Source organism: Petaurus breviceps, unplaced genomic scaffold (assembly GCF_028583685.1).
Source record: "Petaurus breviceps papuanus isolate PSGF00001 unplaced genomic scaffold, PetGlider_PUasm1.0 90849, whole genome shotgun sequence".
Taxonomy (NCBI): Eukaryota; Metazoa; Chordata; class Mammalia; order Diprotodontia; family Petauridae; genus Petaurus; species Petaurus breviceps.
Window position 1 is genome coordinate 21,012,855 of NW_027187361.1, and position 24,823 is coordinate 21,037,677.

General features: G+C 37.9%; 1 protein-coding gene across 3 annotated transcripts in view; it reads right to left on the minus strand.

The window, feature by feature from the left end:
• The window catches only part of LOC138149731 (rab proteins geranylgeranyltransferase component A 2-like), a 141,729-nt gene extending 120,800 nt beyond the window's left edge, over window positions 1-20,929 (minus strand). For all 3 annotated transcript variants that reach the window (XR_011165411.1, XM_069072948.1, XM_069072949.1), the window contains exons 1-2: window positions 20,823-20,929; window positions 8,279-8,366 (exon numbers count right to left, since the gene is read on the minus strand). The gene's annotated coding sequence lies outside the window, so the exon portion shown is untranslated. The remainder of the gene's footprint in view (window positions 1-8,278; window positions 8,367-20,822) is intronic.
• Window positions 20,930-24,823: the final 3,894 nt, after the last annotated feature.

Sequence of the window (24,823 nt, forward strand, 5' to 3'; positions counted from 1 at the left end):
GGGCAGCGACCCTAGAGAAGGCTATATATACCCCGATGTGAGGCTTTGCTTTGAGGCTCACTCAAAGAGTTGTGTGATGTGGCCAGATGAGACTCTGGGCAGCCATTGAGCCCCCGGCTTTGAAAACCCAAATGTTGGTGCTTCCCTCTCTGGTAACTGACTAGGTACGGATGTAATGGTCAGACAGCTGGAAGCCCTGTCTGTTTGTCTGTTTCAATGTCTGTATTTTTTTGTCTGCTTGCAACTTCTATTTGTATTTTCTCTGAAGTTCAGGTGCTGATGTTTTCCCTAAAAGTAGGTAAGCGATTTATGTTTGATTAAAGTAAGATGGTTAACTCCTTTTTGAGTTGCTTTCCTTTAGAAAAGCAGATGAAAGAACCTGTGCTAACAGCCATCCTGGGTATGCTGGGGTGCTTGCCGCTACAGTATCAAAATAAATGCTGATTTCATCTCAGGGTTTTATCATATTCTTTCTAGAATTTCCCTCCTTCCTCATTCCCTGAAATTTAAGTTGGTCTGGAAACTGTCATTATTTTCAGTGAAATTTTCCTTTTGTTTTTGAGGCATTTTGATTGGGAAAGAATCTTTGTGACCCCATTTGGTTTTTCTTGGTAAAAACACTGGAGTAGTTTGCCATTTCCTTCCCGGGTTCATTTTATAGATGAGGAACTGAGGCAAACAGGGTTAAGTGACTTGGCCAGGGTCACATAGCTCATAAGTTAGTCTAAGGATGGATTCGAATTCCCAGAGATAAGGCTGCCTGATTTCAGGCCCTGAACTCTATTCACTGTGCTACCTAGTTATCCTTACATGTCAGTCAATTACCAGGAACGGTAGAAAACAAGATAACCAAATGTCTTATGATAGCAGTTTTCTTTTGCCTCTGGATTCATCATAAAACCAACCTGTCAACTTCTTTATATTCATCCCAAGAAATACCTATATGCTACTTTTCCTTTTAACTGCAACTACTTTTTCCATTCTTCTTTTATTTGTCCTGAGAGTGTCAAAATGTATAAGATTCAGTTCCATTCAGTATATTTACTCATTGATCATTGCATAATGTGCTTACATTTCTATTATGGTCAGATGTTTATGTATGTTCTAAAAACCAAGTGAATCTATGTACTGCAAATACAAAAAATAAACACAAGCATAGGGAGAACTCTAGAGGATTGGGTGTTCACATAGAAAAATGATTTCTAAAGCATCTTATCAACTCAATAACATCAAGAACATTCAACAGAAAATACAGCATTTTTTTCAGGGAGACAGTTTTGGGAGACTTTATGCTTCTGCTTAGCCTTAAACTGAAATTGGTCTTAAACTGAATTTTAGTTTTGTTTTCAAGTTAAGATGGAATTAAAACAAAATATTTTATTAATCACCTAACAGACATAGATGATATCAAACTATATGATGCCACAATAAATAACTCCTTAATCTAATGGAATCACTTTTCAGTGATATCAAGATATCATTTGGACTTGATCAGTCTAAAATTTTTAACAGCTAACAAGGTAAGCTAGAAATTAATGGCTTGGGGCATAGATCTACAGATACAATTGGTGAAAGCAACACTTAAAAATACCTTAATCTCCTTCAGGCAGAACACATTGAGCTGGAATATGGAAATGAAAGTTTAATAGGAAGAACATACTAAAAGCAATTAAGAAATTGCAATATATGCAATACCAGTTTTAATGTAAACTTTTAAAACTATAAAATATACCATAATAAATTGAGAAAGTATTTTAACAACAATCTGTACAAATTAAAAAGCACAAGGCCCATCACCCTAATATTTCTATAGAAAGATTAATATTTCTTTGCCAAAAAGGGGAGATTGATATATATTCTCAGAGCACATGATAATTTGTACAAAATACAGAGAAATAGAAATACATTTGCTGCAAGAAGACATCATTTCACCCAAACAATCATAAGGGCTAAAAGCCACTATCAGGTACATGCTACTAGATTTGTCAAATGTAATTGGAAATGGTTTATCTCTAGATGTTGTCTATGAAACTATGATGATCCAAGAGTATAATCAAAAGCCACTCTAAGGGCAACATTTGCGTGATCTCAGACATGTCAAACAAATGGTTGTGTTATGAAAAAACAGAGGGATTTAAGATATCAATGCAGGATCAGGTCATGGTTATCAGAAATTACAGAATGTTTTTTTATAAAGAGCCTGGACTTAGTGATCCATGCAGGTTATGTAAGGAAGTCATACATGCAGTACAATATATTAATGCAGGCTGAAAAACTAAACAACACGAAATACATAGCAAGACATAACCCAGTGATTAAAATGGTACATCTATCTTTTAAGGAATGACAGACAATAAATTCCCAAATACAGACCTTAAAATAACCATGAGAATTCAATTTATAAATCATGCTGAAACTAAAGCATTATCACAGGCTGAACTGCAACTCAAAATTGCCTGAGTATAGCACTGCTCTGTAAGAACAGAAAAAAAAAAGTTTTAATAGATATCATCATAGCAAATATTCCAGATCTTCATGCTATGTAAATTGAAAAGCTTTAATAATATTCAGATTTAAGGGAAGCTAGGTGGTGCAGTGAAATATAGCACCAGCCCTAGAGTCAGGAGGACCGAAGCTCAAATATGGCTTCACACTTAGTAGCTATGTGACCTTGGGCAAGTCATTTAACCCCAATTGCCTTGCCTTTCCCTCCTCCAAAAAAGTTTAGATTTAGTAGTAGAAATCAAAATGTCATGCAGAATAGGATAAGGTACAAATCATCTCCATCATCCTTTCTGCTACTCAAGCAGTACCAAGAATGCTTTCAATAAGCCTGTAGAAGATAAGTTTAGGTCCCAATACTTTTATTCAACTACAAAAAGCAGGGAGTTCAGCCATCTTCATAAAAGATTAAATATAAATGAATAATAACAAAACTAGGGCTTGTCCCTGGACTGTTTCAATCTTAACTACATTAAGTAAAATGAAAAGGATGATTTTTCTATAATCATAAAAATAGAGACCTAGGAGAAGACATCAAAGTCAGCTGGGAACAGGATGAAACAAATGAAGTCCTCATTATTTGGAGACCACTGGAGTTGTCCCAAAGAGGTTTTCAGTAATTCTTCAGAAAATGAATTTTCATCTTAATAATCTCACTCAATTACAAATAAAATTTATTTTATCCATTTTTACAAAGGTTTGTATACCATGAAATACAGAAGAATAATACCAGCATAGTGACTTATCCCAAGACCATTCTATTTGAATTCCAAAAGATAAGAAGAATGAATCATAAGATTGACAAGTGGATGGCATTCACGATTGACAACAAGTGGATGGCATTCACGATTGACAACAAGTGGATGGCATTCACGTCAGTCTTTCAGCATTGAAGAGAGCTTTACACAGATACTAGCACTTGAGTTTAACAGCCATAAGAAGAAATATTCTGAGCATTATTATACTCACTCAATAGCTAAAGAAGCACATGGATTGAAAAATTCCTCTCGTCCAGGTTACGAGGTGGTATTGGAAAGACTATCTATAAATCTATTACATCAGTATATATATATATATATATATATATATATATATATATATATATATATGTGACAAACATCTTAAAATATCCATTAGGCTAACCTTAAGGCGAAGTTAAAATATTCATTTAAACTGTTTTAAACTGCATTAAGGTTTTTTGAACGCCCTGTACATCTTGGGCAGACATTGTAAATTGATGGCGAGGTGGAGGAGGAGGAGAACAGACTAGACTATGTTTAGAAAATCACAAAGTTCCTTAAAGACGCCATACTTCTTTCTGAAGAAAAGCTCACCAATGGTCTTCTGGCACTGTATGGATACAAGGAATGAAACATAATATGTTCTCAGAGGAGCTACTGTTAAGGATGTTCCAAAGGACAACAGAGAGGATCATGGTAGCCATGAATCACACTATGGAAACGCTTTGCATAACTACACGTGTATAACCTATATTGAGTTGCTTGTCTTCCCAGTGGGGGTGGGGGAGGAGGGAGAAGGGAGAGAATCTGGAACTCAAAGTTTTAAAATCAAATATAAGAAATTGCTGTCACAAGCAACCAGGAAATAAGATATGCAGGCAATGGGGTATAGAAATCCATCTTGCCCTATAAGAAAGTAAGGGGGATGGGGGTAAAGGGAGGGATAGGGGGATATAAGAGAGGGAAGACTTGAGGAAGGGGCAATCATTATGCTTGCCATCTTGGGGTGGGAGGGTAGGGGAGAGAGGAGGAGAAAATTGGGAATTCCAAATCTTGTGGAAATGAATGTTGAAATCTAAAAATAAATAAATAAATTATGGGAAAACAAAAGAACAGCTTATAGCAGAGTTGTACCTGGAAGGAACTTTAAATGTCATTAGAGGTGGGTTTTTAACTAAGGCCCTCTAACACAAATTCAGTTGCCTTTTGCCATTGTGACATTCTTCCTCTCTTCAAGACAAGTGAAAAAAATGTGTATGAAATGGGTCAGGCCTCTATTGAGAAAATGTGGGGTGGCTTTTTTCTCATATAAAGTGAAATGGGACAGATCATGATGGGTAAAGTAAATAATTTTCTCCTTCAGCATTAAATAATAAAAAAAAATGTAAGCATCCCTTTCAAGTTTTGCAGTGGCCTTCTCTGTGTGGTTGAGTTGGGCTTGGTATTTTAACTTTCTAAACTACCTCCTTTCCTTTTAAATTATTTTATTACTTCAATAAGATTGGATATTCTTTGGCATGCTCATTTCACTTATATATGGCATTATATAAAAGGCCTTTGTATATTTAGTTGTGTTTCTCTCTTTTCCTTACTGAAACATAAATACAGGTTTATCATCAAATAGAATAACTCAAAGAAAAATAATGCTTATGGAAAATCTCCCAGCTTTCCTATATTAAAAAGAAAAAATGGCTGCAATTTTATTGATTTAGAATTACATCCAGCCAATTGAAGTTACAGCCTTTCAGATGAGAGATAAATCAATGCAATTTTACAACTTACAACCAATGCTGGCTCATGGATTCTGGACTAAATTGGTCACATTGTTTCTTTTCCCACTTTTCCTTTAAATGTCCTCTTTTTTTCTCAAAAATACTAAGTCTATTTCCCCCTTTCCCTATGGTAGGGGAAATGAGCTGGAAGAAACCTCAGAAATATTATCTTTCTATAGAATATTTGGGTGGGCATATAGCGCAGGTAAAGCAATTCCTTCATATGTTTTCATATACATACATCTGTGTATGTATGCATGTATGTATGTATCATTCTGCCAAGGCCAGGAAAGGTACCATAATCGAGAACTGGGTAGGATAGTTGGTGATTGGCGAAAACTAAATGGAACTAGAAAAAACTAAATCAGCCATTCCTGATCGAAATTTGACTACAAAAATTTGAAATAACCTTCAAACCCTTTAGGAATTATCCACTTATAGCACTTAGCACAGTGTTTAAAACATAGTAGCAGCATTAGTAAGTTTTAGTTAACTGAATGATTGCCATCATCAAGAATTTCCTGTTTCCATTAAATGAACAAAAACAACAATAATTTCCAATTCTATAATGCTTATAGTCTATGAAGTATAGATTCTAGGCTTATAGTCTACAAATAAATTTACACAGGCTCATAGTCTGTAAGCAAACCTACCAAGTACGTACTATTATTGCCCCCTCTTTACTGATGAGGAAACTAATACTGCAAATGAGTAGCCTCTCCAGGGTCAAATATCTGACAACTGTAGAGTCAAGACAGAAAGCAAGTTCTTCTTATTTTTAAGTCAGTACATGCCGTCTTGCCTGTGGTATAATAAGCATTATGAAGATGTGAAAGAAGCTTGATATTGCCACTGTTGTTAAAAGGACAAATAAGGAAGTGCAACTACATTGAGGGGCCAGTATCCTAAACAGTACAGACACAATGGTGGCATTATAACACAGTAACAGGGCAGGAGGAAGGGTTTGCGTATTTATCCCTTCAGTTCCTCCATGTGTTTTCTTTAACATGGGAATACTCCCCAGAGGATCATGTGTCTGTCTGGCCATGATACCAAGTTACCTTGGCCTTCACCATGGATTATATTACTAGGGTATAATTTGTGATGAATTTAAGCTACAATTAGAAATAGCTGTCTTTAAGTCTAACCTTCTGAAATAACTTACACAATACTTGATATTTCATTTAGATGCCTGGTAATCAGGTCTCTGTAGCTAGGTATTGCAGTCGATAAAGTGCCAGGCCTGAAGTTAGAAAGATTCATCTTCCTGAGTTCTTATCTGGCTTCAGACACTTACTAGCTGTGTGATCTTGGGCAAGTCACTTAGCCCTGTTTGGCTCACTTATCTCATCTGTAAAATGAGCTCCAGAAGGAAAAGGTAAACCACGCTAGAATCTTTGCCAAGAAAATCCTAAATGGAATGATGGAGGGTCAGATATGACTGGAATGACTCAACAACAACTTTCAGGTCTATGCTTTGAACATCCTAAACCCTGCCCTCAAGAAGGTTATAACATATTTTATGACCTTACAAATACATTTTGAAACAGTTAAATGAGAGATTTAAAAATAGTAGAAGACAACAAAAGAGATGACCCAAGATAGGCCATTACTGATTTTGCAATGAATTGTACAAATAATAACTACTAAAAATAACGACTAAAACATTCACTTCTGGCTAGAGTTGTTATTGAGGGCTTTACAGCATTAATGAGAAAAGTTAACTTATGAAGCAGAGATGATATTTGGGGGGGAAACCATCCAGGGTTCCACCAATCCTTTTGGAGGCTAGTTTCATTTTTGTCTCCTGTTTCACTCACTCTCCTCACTAAAAATGTTAGATTTAGTCATAGCAGGCTTCCATGGGGGAAGATGTATTTTGCTCCGTGACATTTTAATTGGTTTTCAATTAAGGTTCAATTTCTCATCTTATTGCATGGAATATAGAGCTGGCTCAGTCATCCAACTTCTCCATAGAATTTTTTTTAATGAAGTCAAACATTTGAAAAAAACTTGAATCTTGTCTATTTTGAACCTTTAAAAGCAAACAGTGAAAGAGTCCAACAAACATGCCAACCTAAAAACTAAGGAGATTTAAAATTTTTTTTTTACTTAAAGTCTTCCTAGAACTCCATTTAGATTCTTACAAAATTGAAGAACCTCTCATACTTTCTCCCAAAATCAAATCACTGCTCTGAGAACCCAGGAGCACCTACCAGATGCAGGTGAGCATTCTAGTGACAAAGAAAGTCTCTCACAGCTTCAGCATTTATTTTCTTCCAGACACTCCAGAGCACTGGTATTTGACAGTCAGTTATTTTACGATTCCTCAGTTTGTAAGATGTTACATATGTTATCAGAATATATTTACCCAAAGTAAAGCAGAATGAAGAATATAGAAGACAAACACTTCCCATTTGGTGGCTTGGTTTTATGCCACTCAGCACGCACATCGTCGAAAATGAATGTCTTTGAAGAAGAAACACAACATTAATAATCATCCTACTGTGCTGGAAACATTTGAAAGAATTATTTCTCAGCACTGGAAATGCCAGGACCCAGCTCGATATCGGAAGTAAGCCTAGTCACCACATCTTTGAAGACTAGAAGTGACAATAGGGAAAGCTACTGAGGTCTTTTAGAATACCACTGCCCCCACAAAGACACTATCAGTATTGGTTGCCTGTCGGTGTTCTCATGTTAGCATGCTGTATACAACATTGCAGCCTGCTTTGTGCTTCCTTCTTTCATGCTGGCCTAAAAGGGTCTTTAGGGATTATTTAGCCCTAACTCCTCTTTTTACAGATAAGGAAAATGAGGCTCAGAGAGAAGAAATGTTTATTCTAAGGTCAGAAAATTCTAAGATCATAACTTTAGAGATGCAAAAGACCTTAGTTATCATGTGATACATATCCAGTATTTTACAGAGAAGGAAACTGAAGACTAGAAGTCATGGAATGATAGGATCATAGAATTAGAATTGTAAAAGCCCTTAGAAACTATCCAATCAAATACTCCCATTGTACTGAAGAGGAATCAAGGCTCAGGCAAATTGTAAATTAAGGGATTGCTCTGAGTCACACAGCTATTAAGTTTGAGAGGCAGGATTTGAACCTACACATTCCAGGCTCCTCTATTGTTAACACATTGCCTCTCCAGTGACTTGCCAAAGATTTCCCAACCAGTAAATATCAGATGCTCGGATCTGAACCACAAGTCCTTTGCTTGTAAATTCTGTGCTCTTTCCATTTCACTACTACTCACCAACCAAGTAGCTTTTTTCCTCCAACTTAGGCTTTTGACTTTAGTGACTTGACACTCTTCTCTTTTCTCATGATTACAGTCTCAGACCCTAAAAAAGAGTTCATGATAAATGAACATATTGAATTATTATTATGCCACAAGAAACAATAAGTATAAGGAAAATTTTTTTTAACATGAAGACTGTTATGAACTCACATAGAGTGAAGTTTGCAGAACAAAGAAAACAATGCACATGACTACTATAATGTAAATGAAAACAATTAAAAGATAGTTAAATTCTAATGAATTACGATTACCAGTCTTTTTCTTGGATAAATGATGATGAAACATAAACATATCTCCTTCATGTCAATAGCAGGTATAGGGGAACTATGAATGTGGAATGTTGTATACACTGGTAAATACTATCTCTTTGTTGATTTTGTTAAATGTTTTTCTTTATTAAGATAAAGGATTTTAAGGGGAAATAACTTAAAGAAAAAGAAGAGGAAAAATGACCTTCGATTCACAAATCCCACCTGGTCAGCCTATTACGGCAGCAGATAAGCTGCTTCTTTCTCTGCCACAGAACATTACAAAGCTTAAAGGACTTAATCTACCACTGAGGTCTAGTCTATCATACCCTACTTCTGCAGCAACAAGGACCTATGCTCCTCCATAGGTTTACTGACAAAAAAAAAAAATAACTCAAACTCCCTTGTTATGTAGCAGGAAAGACCTTGTCTAAATTTCTTGTTTACTACTTTAACACTGGAAAAGGAGAGTCACATTTAAGGATACTATCATCTTCCCTAATTGTGAAAGGACCGAGTAAAAAATTTAACAATTCACTTACACATCCCCTTCAGTGAAAAGGGGGTACAAGCAATGTGCCCTATGAAGAATAGATTTAAAAAAAATTCTTATTCTATTCTTTTTCCATATTTTCCCCTGGAGTTGGTGAGAGAAAAGGATTAGTTCCATGGTGTTAATTGTTTATTCAGCTCAGGAGCTTAGTCAGGGAGTAGAGACATCATTATTTATGTTAATTAAAAAAGGATGAATGGAAGGAAAGAAAGAAGGAAGGAAGAAAGGAAAGAAGGAATATCCTTCCAAAAAATGAAGGCCACACAACCTGGCCAAGATGAGTTTAGAGGACTGAACACATTACTTGGTCTCACCATTTTTGAGCTATGTCACCAAAGTCTTTCTAAGTCAAGAATGATTAAAAATAAGAGAGAGAAGCACTATTTATCAAAGGTTTAATGGCCTTCCATTACCAAATTAGTTGTACTACCAGATAAGATTTCAATGATTATATATAAAACTCAATATATTATAAATCTAACTTCCTGGATACATTTTCCTGTCTTTTCTCATAGTCAACTTTTAGAATACAAACATTTTTAATATTTTCAACTTACCAAAAAAGTGACATATTTTCCTTCAACTTTGTTTAGAATATACTTTGGATGACAAAAAAGAAGAGAAATGCAATAACAATTGGCTTGATTCTTCTCTTCCTACGTAAGGAAGAATTAGCAATATTCTCTCAATTATGGAACATTGTATATATTACTAGGTGTGCGTACCATTAGTTGTAGATGAAGTTACTGGTTTTGTGTAAGCTTTGAAAATATTTGTCATAAGGGAAAGATTAAGGAGAGGATACTGTGATCTGTGGGGAATCAGAGAAGTTCTACCCAGAGGAGCCAGCACTGAAGCTGAGTCTGAAGGAAAATAAAGACTTAAAAAGTAGAGGTCAGGAGAAAGTACATTTTATGTATGGGGGAACATGCTATGTTAATGCACAAAGCTTGGGGGTGATCTTCTGAGTTCAAGAAACAGGAAATAATACCATTTGGATAGTTCATAGACAGTGGGAAGGATGCAAATGTAAATGCAAAAGTAAAGTTATACAAGTAGATAGAAGTCTACTGTTGAGAGCCCTAAAGGTCAGGTTAAGGAAATAGAAATGATTCTTATGATGATAGGGAATTGCTGAATTTTTTTTTAAATAAATTAATTTATTTTTTAGTTCTCAACATTCATTTCTACAAGATTTTGAGTTACAAATTTTCTCTACATCTCTCCCCTACTCCCCACCCCAAGATAGTAAGCCTACTGAATACCCCTTCCCTCAATCTGTTCTCTCTTATATCATGCCCCATCCCTACCCATTTATTTTCTTGTACGGAAAGATGGATTTCTATACCCCATTGCCTGTATATCTTATTTCCTGATTGCATGTAAAAAACCCAATTTCTAACATTTGTTTTTAAAACTTTGAGTTAATGATTCTTTCCCTTCTTCCCTCTTCATCCACCCCCACTGGGAAGACAAGCGATTCAATATAGCTTGTACATGTATAGTTATGCAAAACATTTCCATAGTAGTTATATTGTGAAAGACTAACTGTATTTCCCTCCATCCTATCCCTCCCCCTATTTATTCTATTTTCCCCTTTGACCCTGTCCCTTTTCAAAAGTGTTTGCTTCTAACGAGCCTCTCCCCTAATCTATCCTCCCTTCTATCAACCTCTCTCTTATCCCTTTCCCCCTACTTTCCTGTAGGGTAAGATACCCAATTGAATGTGTGTATTATTCCCTCCTTAAGCCAGATCCAATGAGAGTAAGGTTGACTCATTACCTTTCACCTTTGTGCTTTTCCCCTCCATTGTAATAGTTTTCTCTTACCTCTTTGTGTGAGATAATTTACCCTATTCTATCTATCCCTTTCTCCTTCTCCCAATAAATTACTCTCACCTCTTCATTTTATTTTTTAGATATTATCTCCCCATATTCAACTCATCCTGTGCCCATCCTGTGCCAAGACAAAGCTTGACAGAGCCACAATAATATTCATGCACATTGCTGGCAACATCATCAATTTACTCTCTGCCTGTGAAATCAACTCAGACCCATCAATAAGGTCTGAGGACTCAACACAAATCATCAACATAGAAATCAACACAAACCCACAAACAAGGTCCAAGAGGTCAGCACAAATCATCAGTAAAGTCCCAGGACCTCCAAAACACTTCTCCAGGATTTCTGTAAACACAGAACCAGAAAATCCTCTTTCCGGGCTTCCAGTAAGGTCCCTGGCTTCTGTACAAAGTATCACAAACAAACATCAACACAGACAGAAGAGAAAAACACAGTGCTGGGACACCATGAGTTTTCTCCTTCTTGACTCTGCCACCACAAGAGTCCTCTTCTCAGTTCTCCTGTCTCTAGCCTGGGCCTCTCCTTACATATGGTCATTAGCTCCTCCCCTTCCTGTTGCAGGAGTTCATGAGTTCTAGGGTTTGCAAGTTGTGGGGTTCACACGTTCTGTTTCTTAACAGACTTGATAAAAGACTCAAAAGAAATTTGAACCAAAAAAAGGTATTAATTCAATAGCTAAAACAAAATATGAACTACTTTTGTGCTTGCCATTACAAATTCCTACAACATACACAGAAACATCTATTGTAACAGATGAAGCAATAGAGAAAATCTTTGAAGAATCTGAAAAGTCTCCAATCTAAATAAACACATCCCATGATACATAGCAGAATTATCTTTGGAATTAAAAAAAAAGTTTAAAAAAAGTGTGCAACTGAGCATGGAAACTCAAGCAAAGTGTGGATAAAGTGGACATCTAGAAAGGGAAAAAATAATTACAAAGGGCAACCATGGTTTCAAGAGCAGGTCATACCAAAATAATATCAGTTCTCTTTTTGCTACAGGTTTAATACACTGGTGGATCAGTATAATGCTACAGATACAGTTAACCTAGATTTTAACAATGGCTTTGGAAAAGGCTCTTCTAAGAATAAAGGAGTAATTTGGGGCTAGATCACAGTGGATAGAGTTGGAGGAATTTAGAACTAGTAAATTCCCCAAGACAAAGAGTAGTCAACTCTTGGTCAACCTAGAAGGTTTAAGCAACTTTGCTTAGGCCAACTTACACTACTTATTATTTTTTAAACAATTATTTAGATGAAATCATAAGTGGAAAATTCATGAAATATTCAGTTTAATAAATCTAGGACAGCTAATCTATAGAATGATAAGTAAATATCCAAAAAACCTTTGGACTGAATCTAATACCAAGAAACTTAACAGAGATGAATTTAAATTTCCACATTGTGTATAACTATCAGGAAAGGAAACACTGTTTGACTGAAGTCTGAAGAAGATCTGGTGGGTTTAGTGGCCAAAAAGTGAATCATGAGTCAAATGATAAAATAGGGAGGCCACAAAAGCTAATACCATCTTATGTTAAATTAAAGGGACTAAATGGCCAAAACTGGAGAGGTGATAGCCTCTCATTTTGATCAATTCAGATTATCTCTGGAATCTTGTGTTCAGTTTGGGGAACCACATTTAAGAGAATTTCAGAGAAAAGATTGTCCAGAGAACCATAAACAGAAAGGTAAAAGAGAACATGTCATATAAGCATCACAGTATTGGTTGAAGGAACCAGGCGTGCTTAACCAAGAAAATTAAGGACTTAGTGGAAAAATGCTAGGTGTTTTTCAGTAAGGCCCTTCTTGAAAATCATGAATGTTTAAGTTGCAAAGATATGAATTTTGTCCTGATATAAGGAAAGAAATCTTAACAAGATTATAAAAAAAAATGGGCTGCCAGGTTAGATAGTTGGCTTCCTATTGCTGGAAGGCTCTAAATAAAGATTTTTCTGACCATTTATTGGGCCCTAGAAAGTATTCTTCATGTGCCAATTTAGCTAGATGGCTTTAAGGTCCATCCCAAATCTGAGTTTCTGTGATTCTCTGAAAAGATAATGCACTAAGACAGAGCCTTGGACACATATATTTAGGGGGTAGAAGGTGGCTAATGAATTAGCAAAGAAAAGGTTGAGGATAGAATAGAGGTCAATAAAGAAAAACATCAAAGAAACCAAGGGATGAGACACTGGCTATACAGGAGGCAGGAGTAATTGACAATGTAAAAAGCTGTGGAGAGGTTCAGGAAGATGAAGAATGACAAAAGCATATAGATGCTAAGAGTTCACAGGTAATTTTTGAGAGATAAGTCTCCTTAGAGTGCAGTAGTTTGCCAGGGGATATACAGTAAGTGATTGGGAGAAAATGGAGGTAGGTAGTGTAGACTACACTTTCAGTTTAGCAATGAAGATAACAAGGTGAAAGGAAGGATTTTTAAGGATGTGGAAGACTGAGCAAATTTACAGGCATAAGAAAAGACAATATAGAGAAAAACAGACAGATAAAATTTAATTTAAAAAATTCTTAATTTGTACAATCTTTTTGAAATTAAAAAAAAATTCAAGAAAAATTCTCCAGAGCAAAAGGAGGGGATTGGGAAAGGGGCATAAGTAAAAGAGTTAGTCTTGACAGAGAAAAGGGCTAGTGTAATCCTCCAAGGCTGGAGAAAATAAGGATTGAATGGGTGAATATGTAGAGACATTTATGTATACGTAAGAAATGAGAGCACTTCCAATGCATAGCCTTAATTTTCTCAGTAAAGTAGAACAAGGTCATCTACTAAGAGAGTGAGGGTTACAGATGACACTGGGAACCTTAAAACAAAGGACACATTTTGAAACAGCTGTTGTCATTACTGAGATAGTTAATCAGAGATTAATTAAAGGATTGAAATGTAGTAATTAGGGCCAAATTAAGGTTAGATAATATGAATCCATAATGTACTCAGTCAACACAGTTTTTATGACTTCCTCCAGTAATATTCAGTAGCTCAGGGATATAGAGATGGGAGACAGTGGAAATTACTCAAGATTGACAATTAACATCACATGAAAGGAAAAAGCAACGATGAACTCAAGGATGGAGAATTATGACATGCTGAATTGTATAACACTGAGTCGAAGACAACAAATGGACGCAATTCCAAGACAAAGATCATAAAGAAGGATGACAAGAAAGGATGGTCAGACTGTGTAGTACCTTGAGAATAAAAAGGTTTGAGAATTGAAGTAAAGAGAGAAATACGAGTTATTGGAGAGCGGGATTTCAGTGTTCAAGATCTTGCAAATGAAATAGCTGCAGGTGATAGTCAAGTGTGAGCATTTCTGTAGATAGCCGAAGTAGTATGGAGATAGGAATTGAAAAGACCGAAGCAACTTTTGACCTTGTAGATCAGTCTCTTCTGGAGATTCTGTGACATTTCCTTCCTTGGTTCTCCTACACATCTGACGGATCACTTTCAGTCTCCTTTGCTGAATTCTCATTCAGTCATGCCTTCAAATCACAGATATACCACAGGGTTCTGTCCTAGACCCTTTTCTCTTCTTTCTCTGCATTATTTTACTTGGTGATCTCATTCAGTCCCATATATTCAATTATTATTTCTATACTAATGATTGTCAGATTTACTTATATGTCCCTAACTTCTTTCCTAACATCCAGACCAATATTTCCAACTGCCTGTTGAACAAATCGAACCGGATATACATGCCCAAAACTGAAGTATTCCCCCTCTCCTCTCCCTTCCCCACACACTCTACCCCATTCCAAACTTCCTTATTACAGAGAACCATCCTCCTAATCACTGAGGCTCACAACCTAGGTGAGATTCCTCACTCTTTCATGCTCCATAGTCAATTTGTCACCAAGGCCTGTTTATTTTCCTTTTGTAACATTTTAAAAATATATGCCCCTTTCTCTCCTATGATACTACCATCATTCTGATGCAGATGCTTATCACCCCACACCTAGAAAAATGAATAGTCTGTTGGTTGGTCTCCCTGCTACAGATATCTTCCCATTCCAGCACCTCCTTCATTCAGCTGTCAAATTAATCTTTCCAAAGAACAGATCTGACCATGTCACCCTCCCATTCAATAAACTGCATTGGTATGCTGTGTTGTGGAACACACCAGATGGCACAACCAGCATTGGGGAAAGTACAAGAAAGGAGAAACTTCAGGAGCATCAAAAGATAGAAAGTGTTTGAGAGGAAGAGATTTGGGATGAAGGAGTTTGCTAGCAACAGCGTGGAAGTAAAGAGGGAATATTAGAAAGGAGGATAAGCCCTGGGGAATCACAGCTCCAAATCTGATTGAGATGAGAGAAAAATCATGGAATATGTTTTCAAGTTCAATGATGTTGACTCTGAAACCCCGCTAGTACTCTACTAGCCACAGGAATGAGCATGGACCAATAAGAATAAATTTGTAGACTAAATAATCCCCAAGGTTCTATAATAATTAGACTTTTTAAAAATGTAGGTGCTGATTGTGTCTCCCAGAGAGCTTCCCCTCAGTTGATCTGAGCAAGAGCTTCAGGAACATTGATGGTAATCACAGAAAAGAAGATTAGGTGATGAAGGAAGTCTCTAATACCAGGCACGGCATGCCTGATGTAGACATTTCATTCTTCTATACGCCTAGTCTCCTACCTCCACAATGAAGGGAGGGACCGAATTTTTCATCCTTTTTTTCTGGGGCAAAATTTCAAAACTTAAGAAATATTTGATAAAGAAATATGCTAAGCTTTAATGACATCATTATGTTATCAAGTCACATTCACAGACACAGCCAGAAGGTTACCTCTGAAAGAAATGTTAAATCGGTTTCAATGTTAAGGATTTTTTCTGAGTGCCTCTCCAAAATCCTGACTTTTCTCGAAGTCTACATCTTCCATACTGCACTGGGTTCCAGACAACTCATTCTCTCACTTTCCTCTTCCCCTTAAAACCTCATCTCAGATAGCTCTAAGATTTGGGTGACCCCAACAAACCAATTCATACTAAGATGTGACTGACTAGCTTAATTTATTTTAAAAGATGACATTGCCTTCTAAAAAATGAGTCTCTAATGGCATTTCAATGGTAACATTCCCTAGTGCTCAGCACAGGGCGTGTCTGGGATACCCTAGGCCCTCAAGAAATATTTCTAGCTGATGACAGTTGGGATTACGGTCATTTTCTAATGAATTCCAAATCATGCCATGATGGAGGGAGATGAGGAAAACTCATTTTGAACACATATGTGAGCGCCATTTTGTGCCGTTTGTAACACAGCTATTCATGTACGCCCCTTTGTTTTCCCCCTTTTGGAGAGAAGGGTCTGTCATACCCATTTCTATATCCTCAGTTACGATATAGCAGCTGCTTTTTTAAAAAAAGCAATTGGACTTAAGTGACTGGCTCAAGGTTACGCGGCCAGTTATTTCTGGGTGTGGTGCTGAGTATCTGAGCCCGGATTTGATCCCCCAGGTCATCCCGACTCTGGGGCCGGTGCTCTTACTCGCTGTGCCACCTGGCTGCCCCTAAGCAATTGGGGTTAAGTAACTTGCTCAAGGTTACACGGCCAGTTGTTTCTGGGTGGGTGCTGAGTATCTGAGCCCGTATTCGATCCGAGGTCTCCTGACACTGGAGCCGGTGCTCTTACTCGCTGTGCCACCTGGCTGCCCCTAAGCAATTGGGGTTAAGTAACTTGCTCAAGGTTACACGGCCAGTTATTTCTGGGTGTGGTGCTGAGTATCTGAGCCCGGATTCGATCCGAGGTCTCCTGACACTGGGGCCGGTGCTCTTACTCGCTGAGCCACCTGGCTGCCCCTAAGCAATTGGGGTTAAGTAACTTGCTCAAGGTTACACGGCCAGTTATTTCTGGGTGTGGTGCTGAGTATCTGAGCCCGGATTCGATCCCCCAGGTCATCCCGACTCTGGGGCCGGTGCTCTTACTCGCTGAGCTGCCCCTACAAGCTGCTCTTAAAAGAAGTGCTGGGTTGAATTCATCACAATTCATACTCGAGCTCATTATAGCCTTTAATCCCACAGCCAAAAGACGAGCAGATAATTGGATCTTATACACAAATGGATATTTTGAAAGACGGCATCTTTTCTTCAAGTAGACAAGAAGCACGATTATTTTTAAAACTAAAAAAAATATATTTATTTTTAGAATTGACCAGATGGCTATGATTATCATGTGGAACTCGTGTCAAGAGGTTCCTTTTAATAAAACTGCAACAATCCAGGGGCTCAAATGCTTCACCTTCAGGTTGGGGGAGGGGGTGGCAGGGGATTGGGAAAAGCAAGGAATAACTTGACCCCTTATTCGATTATGTAAGAGAAGGGCAGCACAGCTCTCAGCATGAGCAGATGTGAGTACTATGCCTCAGTGCGTGGACTGTGTTTCCCTTGGCCTGAGCTGAAAAGTTCTCCACTGTCTTGTTCCTAGTCACTAAATGCTTTCTTTTTGTCCCGACCTGCATCTATGATTTTGTGGAGGAAAGCTTCTCATTCTCTCCATGCTGAATGAACTCTGGTTGAACCTCACAGATGTTCAAGCTTTTCATTTTCTCCTCCAGCAAGGCGTCATGGAGATTTTTGTGAGCAGAGTAATTACTATTACTCTGTTTGGTCTATTTATTTAGATTTCTTAGATGTTGAGGGTAGATCTATATAAGCAATCCAAACAACAGCTTTTCAGTACTAGACTTATTAGACTGGGATTTCAGTTTAAATTGCTTCTCCCTTATCTGAATATGAACATTTTTGCTTTGCTCTTCCCTCCATTTATTTCTCTCTCTTAAACAGTTATTTATCTAATGCTTGCATATGTTAGTACTGGGATTTTACTTTCCCTGCCTTTGCCTTTCCTAATTAGGAGTATAGGTATGTTTCTAAATGACTCCTTTTAAGAGGTTCCCGTGATCAGTGGATTGCTGATTTGAAGGCTACAGTTTCCCATTCATGTCAATAAATATTCATTGCTTAAGAATACAAAGACAAAGAGTGGCTAGGTGGTGCAGTGAATAGAGCACCAACCCTGGAGTCAGGAAGGCCTGAGTTCAAATCTGACTTCAGACACTTAACACTTCCTAGCTGTGTGACCTTGGGCAAGTCACTTAACCCCAATTGCCCTGCCCTCCCCCCTCCAAAAAGCAAAAAAAATAAAATAAAAAAATACAAAGACAAAACAGTCTAGATTCTCAAGGAATTCTAATTCTAATTGGGGAGGGGGAAGAGGATTCAATGTGAAAATGTCGTTCTGAGGTTTTCTTGACAAAGACACTAGAGCGGGTTGCCATTTCCTTCTCCAGCTCTGAGGCCAGCAGGGTCCTTGCCCAGGGTCACACAGCTAGGAAGTGTCTGAGGTCAGATAGGAATCAGGAAGGTGCATGTCTTCCTGACTCCAGGCCTGGCTCTCTTTCCACTGAGCCACCTAGCTGCACCCAATATGTAGATGAATAAATACAAAACCTAAGAAAAATGATGCAACCTGAAAAGATCAAAATTCAGATTACAAATATAAATACAAAGTGAATGTTAACAGCTGCAGGGTAGATAACAGGAGAAGAGATCACAAATCATGAACAGCCAGTTGTAGGAAGTGACCTATGAGCTATGTCTTCAAGAAAGCTAGGGATTCCAAGAAACAGAGAGAAGGAGAGACGGCCTTGCTGACATAGGAGATCGCTTGAGAAAAGGTCTGGAGGTAGGATATTAAATATCATGTATAGAGAATAACTAGCAAACAAATTTGAGTGGAGAATCTATTGTTGGAAATAACAGAAGGTATAGGGTACATATGGATATCCCATTATGAAAAAAGACAAGTACAAAAACCACATGTGGAATTCCAATAAAAAACTTTCTATAAGAACCCATCAGACCTTACTAAGTGTAGGATCTGCAAGGAGACCCATAAGCCTGACAGTATGTTTCTGTGCTCTCAATGAGTGTGTGCATAATTGCAATAGTTAACAATTTTTTGAATTCCTAATGTGCCTGTGTAAGTTACTATGGTAGGAAGTGGGGATACACAAAGATAATAGACACTCCTTTAATGCTGTAACATCATGCTACTTTAAATCTTGTTATAATATATCACTAAATTGTAATTAGTTGGCACTGACTGGCTACATCACCCAATGTGGTGTTTTAGAATCCTTTAGCCATCCACCCCTGTGAAGGCAGTTACTGAAACAGAGAACAGAATAGTCTAATAATGCTATAATAATAATAATAATAATAGTCTAATAAGACAAATCTGTAGGATAAAGAACACAAGATATTGGACTAGTCAGTCAAATGTGATTTAATAGTTGTGTGGGAATCAGTCTTTTAAGTGGATGTGGGAAAAGAAGAATCTACTGAAAAATGGTCATTTAAGTTATTTTGTACAGGTTGCCAAGTAAATGACTTGTCCAAAGTCATGTGGTGGGCAATAATGGAACTAATAATGCTGTTTATATGTCTTGCCTTTCATGTCAACATCACATAGTTATTTTAAATAGAATCTCATCTCCTAACACTTGCTGTATGTCCTTGGGAAAATTAATTAACCTCTCGCTGCCTCAGTTTCTGCATGTATATAGTGAGGATAATAAAACTTGTATTAACAACTTCACAGGACTATTTTTTGAAGAAAGTGTTTTCTAAACAAAAAGAATAGATGTGATCTATTATTATGCATGTATTTCTAAATTTAGCTTTATTAATACCCTCTGAATCTTTCAACAAGTATATATGGTACTAGTGGGGAAAAAATAATTTCATTTCCAGAAATAGGCCAAAAGCCAAAGGGCATAGTGGTGGAATGAGATATACTGCTTATAGAGCAAAACTGTCCCTCCACAGGGATGACAAGCTGAGGTGAGCTTTTGATTTCCACTAGGGAAAAAGCAGCAAGTATTTGTTGTCATGAGAAAGCCCAATTCATAACCAAAAACTGGAAGAAAAAAAAACATGATAAACAGGTAGAGCTGGATCTAAATAGGTCAGTTTTCTTTGGGGTGTCAGATGCACTTTGAAGAATGATTAACCACATGTCTTGTAAGGGTTGATCCTCCGAGATGGAAAGGCAGTCTGCTTTTAAGAGGGCTTCCTCTCCAGTTCTCGGTGACTGCTATTTTTACATTATTTTTCTAGTATTCAGGCCCACAGCCCTTCCCTGCAGTCCCCACCCTCACCCTGTCTTTCTCATGCTCACTTAACTGCACATTATCATTACTTCTCAGTTCAAAGCTGGCCTCCAGTGAACTCGGACTCCCACAGCTTCATTTCAGTAGTGGGCTGAGTCCGATGCCTATCTTATGTTTCGCTTGCTTTGGTCCTTTCCACTCTTGTTGGCTCCCTTCAGCTGTCCGGTGAAGCTTGAGCCCCTTTTTACAAATAATAGTTTTGAATGCATAAAAGAAACTGCAGCGGCTTACCAAGGCACACAAATACAATTCACAGGATTGGTGGGGTGTATTAAAAATAAAAGTGCATTTGTTCCCATCCAAGTTCAAAGGCCTGCTTAAAATCTATGCACGGAAGCCTTTTGGAGGGGTGGGTGAGCGGGGTGGGGAGCACGGATCTCTGGCTTGGAGGAAGCTAACCCTTCTTAAAGGATTAGGCCCGTGACATAACCCGCTCCCACTGACCTCTGATTACGCTAACTAGAGTGACAAGAACACTGATTAGACTTCCACTTCTCAACGCATACGATCGAACTTGATTAATCGAAGCATAGAATCAATACCCTCTTAAGAAACCGAACAGACCTCCAGCACTTTTCAGACCGCCGTCTACACACTCCCCCACGCCGCCCACTCCCGATGTTTCAGAGGCGGTGTCATTCTTACCCGCCTGGTTGAGGTCCCTCGCTTGCCCATCCGCCCGCAGCCCCTGATGCCTCCCTCCGCGGAGGTCTTCCGGTCTGTGGCCAAATCTCCCTCAGCCAATCAGCGCCGCCCTGCAGCCGCCGGCTTGGTTTGAGTGGTGCAGGGAGGGGACGGTCGGGATGGGGAAGGGGAGCGCAGAAGCCGGCTTTCCTGAACCGAAGTTCGCTGACCAGCATCTCAGGGCTGCGTCTACACTTGGAGCCGAACTTATTTGCCACCTAATTTGATTGTCAATTTACTTCAAAATTACTGATAAAGTTGTTTATCACATTTGATCGCTTGTGGGCTGTCTCATCAGAGGATTCCCACAGGTTTATCAGTTTTAGGTTGTTTTTTTTTTTTAAGAATAAACACAAATTACTTCACACAGGGCTTAATTTTATGTTGAAAAACATGCCAAGAGGGTGCAAATAAATAAATAGATGGATGGATAATAAATAAATGAATGAATGAATAAATAAATGAATGAATGAATGAGTAAATAAATAAATAAATAACCGGAGGTTTCGAACAAAATGAAATAGGTTAGCCTAAGTGGATAAATTGTTTTATTAAGGTAATAAAACCTATTCTTGTCGTAGTATAAGTTATGTTAAAATTGACAAATTATTATTAGGGCAACAGAATTGATATGATTTGATATTGATTCAATAACAAATTATTATTAAGGTACTAGAACTTATTCTCACAACATCATCACATACACTAAATTGACAAATTTATTCTTACTGTCTTATTGAGATGTCATTCACTGGCAACCTCATTTGAGGTTTTCTTGTCAGAGATACTGTAGTAATTTATCATGTCCTTCTCCAGCTCATTTTACCGATGAGGAACTGAGGCAAACAGGGTTAAGTGACTTGCCCGAAGTTAGTAATGATGGAATTTGGATTTGAATTTAGGTCTTCTTGATTCCAGGTCCAGCATTCTATTCACAGCACCCCTAATTGCCCTGTCTTATTGAAAGACTAAAATTCATTCTTATTACAACCCAGTTTACCCATTTTTTAACAACATGCAGTATTTATTTTGAAACTGTAGCCCTTTATTTCAGCTTAAGGAAAGGAGGAAATGCAGGTATTTCACTATTAAAAAGATCTGTAATTGCACTGATGTGGGTTCCCTCTACCAATACAGATAGCTTATTGTTTTAGAAGAAAGCTGCATGAGTTGCTTTGGCTAAAGAAATCTGTCCCTTGAGCTGACCGTCTACTGGTGGACCTCTTCACATTTAACTAGCGTAAATGGTCAATCACCAGTAGTGCTCTCAAAGTCATTACCATTGGTTCCGATTGACATAACTTTTGAGAAACTAAGACTAGCTGTAATTCACAATGATGAGGAATACATTAAGTACCTGGGATTCCTTCAGTGATCGTCAGGGTAAAAGGATCCTTAGAGCAGGTGTAGGAAACTGAGGAGAAAGACGAGAAGTGGGAAGTCCTTGAATTGTAAACAAATTTTTAAAAATCACTTTTTTCTTCCTTTTCTTTCTTTCCTAACCATAAGAAATTAGCTTTATAGTGGACATTTATTAAGCAAACAAAAACAAAGAATGTGGTAATGTGCTGGGGCCTATAAGAGATGGATAATAAAATACAGACATTTCTCTTTCACTGGTTCTTGAGAGCAGGCAGATGTTGAGAATTGGAAAGATGAACAGAAAGGATTTGAATGTTTTTCCCAGCCTAAAAATATTCAAAGGGAAGTGATAATTTGGGGGATGGAGTGGGCATACGGCCAAAATCCTGAGATTCTTAGAAGAGAATGAAATCCAGTTGTCTCTGTTAAGAATGAGGGCTGGGGATGTTGGAGTGTGTGAATAAGAGGGGAGGGAGGGTATTCATTGAACCTAGTCCTGTGGGATTAACTAACTAAAGAGCTGGAAGCGTATTAACTAGTACAGAGGCATGTGACCCCAGCTATCTCATCATGAGAGTTATCAGGGTGACTAGGTGGCGCGGTGAGTAAGAGCCCTTGCCCCAGAGTCGGGAGGACCTGGGATCGGTTCGGGCCTCAGATACTTAACACTAACACAAAAAAACTGGATGTGAAACCTGGGGCAAGTTACTTAACCCCAATTGCTTAATAATAATAATAAAAAGAGTTAGTGCACTTCCCGAAGAAAATAAACAGCAGGAAAAGGATGGAATGTTTCGAGACATCGTGTCAGGAAGTAGAGGAAGTGTCATGTCAGAGTGACAGCATCTCTGTTGTTGTCCTTCACACTCAAAGAGGACCAAAATGGCATCGTGCTGTCAGAGCTAATGCACAATCCAGTACACACTCAGAAGGCAATGCCACAGGGCAGGCACAAATAGTCTATTCTAAAGTGGGCGATACTGCCCCCCCCCGGGGGGCGCTGGAGTGATAAGAGGCCCAGGAGTAGCCTTGGTGCAACTGGGGACAGGGTGTTGAAAAAAAAATAAGTTGGCATAAGAAAAGAAAAGAAGATAAGAAAATTTTGAAAGACCATTTGTACATGTTCCCTCTGTTGTATAATAGATCTAAAAGTCACAGAGATTACATTGTTTTCCAAATACATACACAAAATGAAAGTTATAACCAATCAGTGCCCAAGGTCTTAACAAGCAAGTGTTGGCAGGTGACTGTGTGGCTTATTGTTGAGAAGTCCAGCATGTGTCATCAGGAATATTCTTGAGTAATGACTTGTTTAGAATAGGATTCTATACTTCCATGATGCAATATTATGTTATCAAAATTTCAATAAAGGAAAAAAAAATCCCACAGATTTACAATAAATTATTAAATGGAAGATGTGCCATTTAAAATGTATATTTTATGGGTTTTTGAAATGATGCAAATTTTAAAAAATGTTAAAGGGTTAAAGAAAGTAGATTTTGGTGGGGCAGGGGCACTGAGCAATTTTTTTTTTAAAAAGAGGGCAGTAGGCCAGATCAGTTTGGGAACCTCTGGCTATGTGAACATTTGGGATGGATATGTTTGTATTTGTACTTCTTATGTCTCTTTGGAGCTACTTCAGTTCTGCTTTCTTATAGAACACTGTGCCATGTCTTCCATGTCTCACAACTGATAATCAGATTTTTTTCATGGAGACCTTGAGAGTTCCTTGTATTGCTTCTTTTGACCTCATGTGAGCCTTTGCCTTGTTTGAGTTCACTGTAAAGTAGTCTTTTAAGCAAATGTAGGTTTGGAATTCAAACATTGTGTCCAGCCATTCTGAGTTGTGCTCTCTGCAGTAGACTTCAAATGCTTTACAATTCAATTCAAGAAAGGACCTAATTGTCTGATGCCTTGTCTTGCCAGGTGATGGCATCTCACTAATAATGAGAGACTGGGGAAATAGGGTACACAAGCTGGAGAGAGAAAGTGATACTGTTTGGACCTCAAGGCAGTGACAATGCTGAAGAGGGAAGAAAGATTAGTATGGCAATAACTACAAACCCAAGGACCAGAACAACGAGGTCTAGTCACAATATGAGGAAGTAAAACTGGAATTTACTCTTCTCTGATACTGTGAGTTATATGGACTGTGTAGGTCTGTGGGAACAGCTTCAATATTCTAAGGGCCCTGATTTCTTTTCCTACTTTGTATGTGTAGTGGATGAGATGGGAATGGGGGATTAGTCCTCAATTCCAGTTTGGATTTTAAAATTTGGAATTACCCATATAAGGTCCCTGAATGAAGTGGAATTAGATTGAATCCTACTTAATCTGGATAAAAGCTTTGCTATATGTTTTGTGTGTATATGTTTAATAAAAATTACTCAAAAAGAAACCAAATATTAGGGCTCTAGAAAAAAAAAAGCCAAATTCAAATTACCTCAGAGCTTGATCTGAATATTAATTATTATTGAGAAGGCTTGAAAACTGAGCCTGGTTCATTTTACCTCTAAACCATCTCTCTCTCTCTCTCTCTCTCTCTCTCTCTCTCTCTCTCTCTCTCTCTCTCTCTCTCTCTCTCTCTCTCTCTCTCTCTC